The sequence below is a fragment of the Otolemur garnettii genome, unplaced genomic scaffold, assembly GCF_000181295.1.
Source record: "Otolemur garnettii isolate 467f Iridium unplaced genomic scaffold, OtoGar3 scaffold00044, whole genome shotgun sequence".
In the NCBI taxonomy this organism is placed as follows: domain Eukaryota; kingdom Metazoa; phylum Chordata; class Mammalia; order Primates; family Galagidae; genus Otolemur; species Otolemur garnettii.
Window position 1 is genome coordinate 5,683,083 of NW_003852439.1, and position 9,379 is coordinate 5,692,461.

The window sequence follows — 9,379 nt, forward strand, 5'->3', positions numbered from 1 at the left end:
CCTTTCTCTAGTCCTCTACAGGAGGGCTGGCCAGCCTCTGTCCATACCCATGCACTTGCCTTCTGTGCTGGTCTTCCTCAGCTCTAGACCTTCTTGTTGGCTCCTGAGGTCCCCTACTGCTTCACTGTGCCCTAAAGCAATGTTTCAGGGTAGTATCTCCCAGCCAGAGGTGGCTGAAGTCCTCTCTCCCCTGTCTCACTAAGAGTGGCTGGTAAGGTGATGTCTCTAGTCTGCCATCTTGCTCCAATTGCCTAGACACCAAGAATTTAAATAATTTTTTAGTATAATCGTATCACAAACATTGTCTGAGATGTAGTTACACTAAATAATTTCAGTGTTTATCTGAAATTTAAATTTAAGTGGGCATACTATATTTTTTATTTGATAAATATGCAGTTCCTATTTAAATCTCCCACACATACTTTTTAATTTCAAACTTACAAAAGGATAAAATTTTTTTAAAAAGGATAAAATGAATATATCCTTCCTAGAACAAATCCTTTTTGTGGACATGACACAGTGGCTCATGCCTATGATCCCAGTACTCTGAGGCTGAGACAGGTGGATTGCTTGAGCTCAGGAGTTTGAGACCAGCTTGAGCAAAAGCAAGAACCTATCTCCAAAAAAACAAACAAAAAAAAAGCCGGGTGTTGTGGTGGGTGCCTGTAGTTCCAGCTACTTGGGAGGCTGAGGCAAAAGTATCACTTATGCCCAACAGAGGTTTCTGTGAGCTACGATGCCACTTCACTCTCCATAGGACAACTGAGTGAGACTCTGTCTTAGAAAAAAAAATCCTTTTTTGGCCAGGCACGTGGCTGACACTTGTAATCCTGGCACTTTGCGAGCTTAGGAGTTGGACAATACCCTGAGCAAGAGTGAGACCTGGTCTCTACTAAAAATATAAACATTTGTCATATGTGGTGGTGAGTATAGTCTCAGCTACTAGGGAGACTGAGGCAAGAGGGTTGTTTGAGCCTAGGAGTTTAAGGTTGCAGTGAGGTACAATGCCACCACTGTACTCTACTCAGGGCAACAGAGTGAGACTCTGTCTCACAAAAAAAGAAAGTCATTTTATGAAAAAGACTCTTGCACTTGAATATTTATTGCAGCACAATTCATAATTGCAAAGATGTAGAATTAACACAAGTGCCCATCAAATATGGGCACTTAATAATGAGTAGATAAATAAAATGTGGTATATGTATACTGTAGATTACTACTCAGCCGTAAAAATAAATGAATTCATGTCTCTTCCAACAATGTGGATGGAATCAGAGACCATTATCCTCCATGAAGTATCTCAAGAATGGAATAACAAACACCACATGTATCTCTAATAATATGGAACTAATTGATGGTCATACATGGGCACAGAAAGAAGTAAAAATGTTGGAAAACAAGAAGGGAGCAGAAGGGAGGTAAAAACCTACCTAACAGTTACAATGAGCACTATTCAGGTTACAGGCACACTTAACAGCCCCAACTAAAGCATTATAAAAGCCATTCATATGACAAAAACATTTGTACCCCCTTACTATTTTGAAATTTAAAAAATAAGAGTACTTGCTAGAGTTTTTTCCATGAAATGCGATTTTGGACTATAACTAATTACAAATGTTTTTAGAGAAGAATTCACAACAATAACTGTGCATCTACCAAATAGCTAGGGCTAAATCTGATGAAAGTTCCCAAAGAAATTTGCTCTCTTGCATCATTTTAAGGTAACAACCAGAATCATGACTGATAGTGTCACATCATGTTCATCATCCAGTTTTTATAAATTTCATATAATCTTTTATAAAATTGTTTTATAAATAATATATAATCATGGCAGCACCCTTAACTCAGTGGGTAGGGCATCAGCCACATACATTGAGGCTGGTGGTTTCAAACCCAGCCTGGGCCTGCTAATCAATAATGACAACTGCAACAAAAAAATAGCTGGGCATTGTGGCAGGCGCCTATAGTCCCAGCTACTCGGGAGGCTAAAGCAAGAGAATCTCTTAAACTCAAGAGTTTGAGGTTACTGTAAGCTGTGATGCCACAGCACTCTACCAAGGGTGACATAGTGAGACTCTGTCTCAAAAAGAAGTATATATATTTTATACATATGTTATATATATGTATAATATATATACTATACATATATAGTATACAGTATATATATAGTATATATATATCACTAAAGTACATTAGTATACCCATACAAATATAACTTTAGAAGAGATATAATAATCAAAATTACAATCATTAACATTAGGTTTTTTCAATTTATATAATTTTTTCAATATTTATATAAATAGCATGCTCTTAAATGTAATGGAAAGAAGACCTTATATCACCTATCAATCAACAATTCAATATTTATATAAATAGCATGCTCTTAAATGTAATGGAAAGAAGACCTTATATCACCTATCAATCAACAATTCCTCCTATAAAACTTGTCAAATAAATCTAATTATTTAGTAACTTTATAAAAGAAGTGATGCATTGTTTGTGGCTCTCCAGGCACCCAACTGGAAATCTCAAAGTTAACTTTAAGCCAAAAATATTTAGTTTAGGATTTTCATCCCAGTGAAAGCTGCCAAAGATGTTAAAGGTTCAAAACTACTTCATTAAGATGGACTTACAGGTGACTGTGGGGAAATAATAGTTGCTCATTTAAGCAGGGTGATAATCAAAAGACTTCAAAAGCTATACAGAAAGTTATGTGGATGTAAAAACCTTAACCTTTAAAGGTCAGTTTTCTAGGCTGAGCAACAGAGAGACCCTGTCTCTATAAAAAATAGAAAAATCATCCAGAAATGATGGCATGGGCTTATAGTCTCAGCTACTCCAGAGGTTGAGATAGAAAGATTACATGAGCCCAGGAGTTTGAAGTTGCAGTGAGCTATGATTCCTCTGCACTCTAGGCAGGGTGACAGAGCAAGACTTATTCTCAAACAGACAAACAAAAAACAACTTTGCTGGCTTTTGGGGAGCTAGTTACTAATACAGAAAATAAAAACTCTAGCACTGCGATTGCTTCTCTCATGGGAAGCTCACCTGCTATGGTTAAGTCAAAAGTCAAACTTGGTAGGAAGTGTTCTTGAATTTAATCTGACACAGGAAGACTATATCCGGAGTTATGGGTACACACTATATCATGAAGTTATATAAACAAGAAAATTAGGGCCTCAAGCAAGGGAATACATAGCTCTTAGTAACAGCATAGGAAATTTCCTCGTTACATGGAATAATTCAGACATATCAACAAAAGCCCAGAGTACAGAATCAAATTATATTGTAGGAAAACAGCTTTTCTAGACTTTCATGATAAACCTTTCAGTAGAGTTAGAACTGGAGGAAAAATGTCAGAGAAGTTGATGAAAAGGTTGAAGGACAGAGTTATTACCTTAGCCAAATGAGAAGATACACTTTTTCAAGGGGACAAAGAACAGAAGGCAATGATTTGTGACCTGCAGTGAGGTACAGCAAAAGCTGAACTTCTGAGCTATAAATTTAAGAAGTTTCAAAAAAAAAAAATAACCTCTAGAAATGAACTTACTACCTGAATGAAAAAGACAGCAATTTCAGTCTGAAACTAGGGGAATTAATTAGATCTCAGGAAGAAACTGGACTAGTTTTGAATGTGGCTCTTAAAGGGGATTTCAGAATTAAAATTCAAAACTTCTTGAAATTTTATTAAGAAAAATATCAATACTTGAAAAAACTTTATTGTTCTAACATAGGGGACCAAATGTTTTATTTTATTAAGAAAAATATCAATACTTGAAAAAACCTTGTTGTTCTAACATAGGGGACCAAATGTTTATTTTATTAGTGTATTTTTTAATTTGAGACAGAGTCTTTGTTGCCCTTGGTAGAGTGCTGTGGTGTCAAGTGATCAATCCTCTCGCCTCAGTTTTTCATTTTTAGTAGAGATGGGGTCTCACTCTTGCTCAGGCTGGTCTCGAACTCATGAGCTCAAGCAATCCACCCACCTTGGCCTCTCAAAGTGCTGGGATTACAGGCGTGAACCACTGTGCCCGGCCTATAATAGCATATTTTTGACATCAAAGTTCAATCTTTAGAAAGACTTATAAATAATTTTTTTTTTTTGAGACAGAGTCTCATGTGTCCTCGGTAGAGTGCTGTGGTATCACAGCTCACAGCAACCTCCACCTCTTGGGCTTAAGCAATTCTCTTGCCTCGCCTCCCAAGTATCTGGGACTACAGGTGCCTGCCACTATGCCCAACTAATTTCTTGTTGCAGTTGTCATTGTTGTTTAGCTGGCCTTGGCTGGGTTTGAATCTGCCAGCCTCAGTAACCACTGTGCTACGGGTGCCAAGCCCACATCCAAATTTCTTCTGTAAATTCTCTTTTCATGACCCTTATTATGACTTACACAGACAATATTTATTTATTTATTCATTTATTTATTTTTGAGAAAGTGTCTCACTATGTTGCCCTCGGTAGAGTGCTATGGTGTCACAGCTCACGGTAACCTCAAACTCTTGGGCCTAAGTGATTTTCTTGCCTCAGCTTTCTAAGCAGTTGGGATGACAGTTGCCTGCCACAATGCCTGGCTATTTTTGTTGTTGTTGTTGTTGTCATTATTGTTTGGCAGGCCCAGGCTGGGTTCGAACCTGCCAGCCCCAGTGTATATGGCTGGTGCTCTAGCTGCTCTGGACTTTCTGCTTTGTTCTATACTTCCTGTTTCTTAAATAATCTCATCCTTTCATTCTAAGACAAACATTTACCACATAAAATCTGTTCCATACAAAATTATTTATTTATTCATTTATTTGACTGGGTACAGTGTTACTAACACTAGAGTACAGTGGCATGATCATAACTCACTGCAACCTCAAACTCCTGGTCTCAAGGGATCTTCCTTCCTCACCCTCCTGAGTATCTGGGAGTACAAGAATATACCACGTCTGCCTAATTATTATTTTTTTGCAGAGATGAGGTCTCATGTTGCCTAGTCTGGTTAGGAGCTCCTGACCTCAAGTGATCTTCCTCCTTTGGCTTCCCAAAGTGCTGGGATTACAGGTGTGAGCCACTGCCCCAGCCCCTTTTCAACCTTTCTTAACCAAAAATATATCCTCATCCACAGCATTCTTCATGTTTCTCTCCTACTTACTGGTTCTTTTATGTCTAGTTCTATATTTTGAAACACCTTTAAATAACCCCTTAATTAGACAAAATTAAAATTTCTCTTTATTGAGAAAGAACACATTTTTATGACTTTCTTATAATTTTTTTGTAATTGAAAACACATCTAACTTTTTGGCACACTGTATACATAGAATTATATACATATTAATTAGAATTTTTAAGTCTTAATAATCTTACATTTTACTGAAAACTTAGGAAATGAGAGATCATATGTTGTCTGTCACATATTAGTATTAAGACAAGCACCCTTTTATTCTTTTTACAAACATAATTTTCTATAACATAATATTTAATCTTATTTGGAAATGATCCAGACATTTAATGAGCATCTATTATTTAATTTAACATAACTTTAAGATTTTAAATTACATGAAAAGTTTATTTCTATCCAATCATCTCACTTACATTAACCTAACTTATTTAGCATCTTATCTAGATTGCTTATGACAACTGAGATATACAAGCAAACTAGTCATCATTTCAAGTTATTGCCCTATTATCCATTTTTATAGCCTGTGAATAAGGGGTTCATTTAAGAAAGACCCTTAATGTTAAAGATAGGAGCCTTTTGCCAATAGCTCATAAGATACAGCTGTTTTTAGTATTCCAACTATATTAAATTAGTCTTACCCAGTAAAGAATTACACAAAGATCATTTTGTTTTAGGCTGGGATTATCACTTTATAACCTTCATGTCAAACTCTGACATCTTACAATATCTAGCAGAAATAAATATAAAACTGTCTGACCAGTAAACTTAGGCAAGAATGTGTGCTGACACTCCTATTTTTGGTTTTATTTTACCAATAATTTTAAAGTCATCTTATTTATTGAAGATTCATGTAAGTCATGTGAGCTAGAGGACATCTGGATTAATAATTATATGTGTTAAATTTTATATGAGTGCTCACTTATCTTTTAAGGAATTTCTGACTATGCCAGACTTTACTGTGTAGGTTATAAAATAATACATAATGCACGTACACATGCATAAACACATCTAAACCCATACACAAATAAAGCTCTTACAGCTTCTGCTTTCACATTTTAGTCATGAGATAGGAATACAGATTTTTTTCAGTTTCAAATGGATTTAGGATTTAATTTTCAATGTTTATATTTTAGCTAGGACTGGTGGAATTGTATAAGAAAAACAAAATTTCCAAGTAGCTTCGAATTAGTAACAATTCTATCTTTCATCTACTAATTTGGTTTGTGTGGTTAGCAGATTGGCAGGGAAGAATTTTAGTGTTTCTTTTTCTCTTTTGGCTTTTTCTTTTTGGCCTTGGCATGGCAGAAAAAGCAAATTTATTTTTTTGTTGTTGCTGGACACCAGACCTCATATTATTGGTCTGAGCTTGAGATTTTGATCTGTTTTATGTCTCAAAGACTAACTTAAAAAAAAAAACAAAACACTTATCTATTTCTTTTCCTTTTGATTATTAATTTTTCAACTAAATGTTTTACTAATGTTTGTAATATTTTGTTAGGAAAATCTAAATTTATATATTTAAAAGGTATCTATGTTGTTGGTTATCCTAAAGTTCTTTTTAAAGCTAATAATCTAAAAGCCTTTTAAGACTTCTTGTTTCCATGTTGGCTGGAATGCCACGGGAGTGAATTTCATCTTAACAATAGGAGAAAAGTTAGCAGATTCATAGTAGGCCAGAGGAAAAAAAAATAAAAGAGATAAGCAGGGAACTTAGAAGACCCTATTCGTCAATACTATAGTTGCACATTTTCAAGTAATGACTATTTGGGCTCTGAGTTTTCCTTAATGCAAATTGCCAGCCAGTTTTTAAATGTGCTTAAGAGCAGGGGATGATCTGTAGCTATCCAGAGTCCCAGAAAACCTATCATACCTTATGTTTGAGAATCTCATTCTATGTTCTATTAATTTCTTGAGAGTGGAGAAAATTCTACATATCCTGTCAAGGAATGTAGGAGTTAGACCAGTGTTTTAGATGGAGGCAGCTCCCACCATTTAGTATGCTTACTTTTTCTCTCAGTAAACTTTCAGAAGCAAGCAAGGGAAATTATCAAACCTAATCAAAATAAACAAACATAAGAGTGTACACAAAAATGTTAGCCTAGGAATGCAGATTAAATGAAATACATAGTAAGCCTGCAAACCAGAGAAGACGAACCTTACAGACAGAATGTAAATTCTGAAGAAACCAAGGGTACTCTATCCAGAAAGATACTTGTCTTTATACCATAAAGCACTTACCAGAAGAAACAAGTCTTTTATTATCCTTAAAGGGAATGTATGGTTCTTTATTAAGGCAGCCTTATCTCAACCAGATCTCAAGTAAAGTCAAAAGCCTCTACCCACAGAAGACTCATTAGGGCAGAAAAGGTGAGCTGTGGAAGTGGAGATCTCAGAGGGCTCAAGGGAGTACTGCATAACAGTTTCAAGAATAACTGATTTCTTCAATGGTGATGTTTGTCCAGATCTTACTTCTGACACTACCGTGTTTCCCTGAAAATAAGATACTGTCTTATATTTATTTTTTCTCAAGAAGACACACTAGGGCTTATTCTCAGGGGATGTGTTATTTTTATTAAGTATAATACAACAATCTACATTTATTCAAATACAGTTAAGTCATCTTCTTCTGGAACCTGACAGGGGGAGCCGACCTTGTTGGTGGGGCTGGTGCTAGTGATGCGTGAACTCTAGCATTCCCCCTAGCCATTCACAAGTGCGCAATAGGATGCCTATGACGGCGGTTACCACACGTGCACCCGCGCAATGCCAACGGCTCGGAGAAAGGAGCTATGGCAGATAAAAGGTATCCCAGTCTTCCTTACCACTGAGCTGTTGAAATGGATGGCCTGGCTATGCAGATACACTGCATTGCCACTCCCATCACTAGGTCTTATTATCGGGGTTGGGCTTATATTTAACAAATGCATAGAAATCCTAGGGCTTATTTTTTGGGTAGGTCTTATTTTGGGAAAACACAGTATGTGTCTCCCTAAAAGAAAAGAAACTTATTTGGAAATAGAGCACTGCAGTGGGAATACATCTGCTCTCCTCATAGCCCTTTCTAGCTTTAATCTTAGAGTTTTCTTAACATTTGATTCTGAAAACTTTCACATACCCTTATTTTTAGGTGGCTATTTATTGTTGACTTCTAGCACAATTACATTATTGACATGCATGTGATTATATTGTTCTGAAATATATTGAGATATGCTTTATGGATAATATAAGCAGGGTCAATTTTTATAAATATACTGTGTATGTTTAAAATAATTTTATTTTCTACAGTTGTTATATGGATAGAAAGAAAGATGATAGATAGAAGGATATAACTGAGATGGTTTGCTATTAGAATCTTCACATCTGGCTAGGCAAGGTGGCTTGCGTCTGTAATCCTAGCACTCTGGGAGGCCAAGGTGGGTGGATTGCCCTGAGCTCAGGAGTTGGAGACCAGCCTGAGCCAGAATGAGACCCATGTCTACAAAAAAAAAAAAAAAAAAAGGAAGGAAAGAAAAAGAAAAATCAGGCATCGTGGTGGGTACCTATAGTCCCAGCTACCTGCGAGGCTGAGGCAAGGGAATCACTTGAGCCCAAGAGTTGGAGGTTGCTGTGAGCTATGATGCTGTAGCACTCTAGTGAGGGCCACGAAGTGAAACTCTGTCTCAATAAAAAAAATAAATAAATGGAATCTTCACATCTTACTGGTGTTCTGTTCCTTATTACATGAATTGTGGCCAGAGGAGTGTGAAACCTCCCACTCTGCTTGCGTGCTGGGTCCTTCAGGAGGTGCTGTCATTATTCAGTTCTATATTTTGTAGCCAAGTCTGACCCTGGGAACTCTTGGGAGTTGCTGAAGGAAGGAAAGGCCCAGAAGCTAAATCCTTGAGGAAGATGAGAAACCAGAAGGTCAGTGAAGGTCCCAGAGAGGACCTATCCTTGGGACAGCTCCTGGTGAGGCTCAGGCCAGGGAGGTGGGATAGCAGGGGTATCCACTATGATAAATCAAGGTGGGCAGGGTATTGGTCTCCAGAGAGTATAAAGAATGTGGTTGCCAGGGCAGTGACCACACAGGAGCAAGTTTTGGAGGGAAATGGAGTTCTGTGCCCCCCTCCAATTCTCCTTAGAATCCCATTCACCTGCTTTCACAGATTTCTGTTCAGCAGACCTGCTCACAGCCTGACCTCTCCCTAAGCCCTCTTTGGTTTGACTTGGTTTAACCTTGA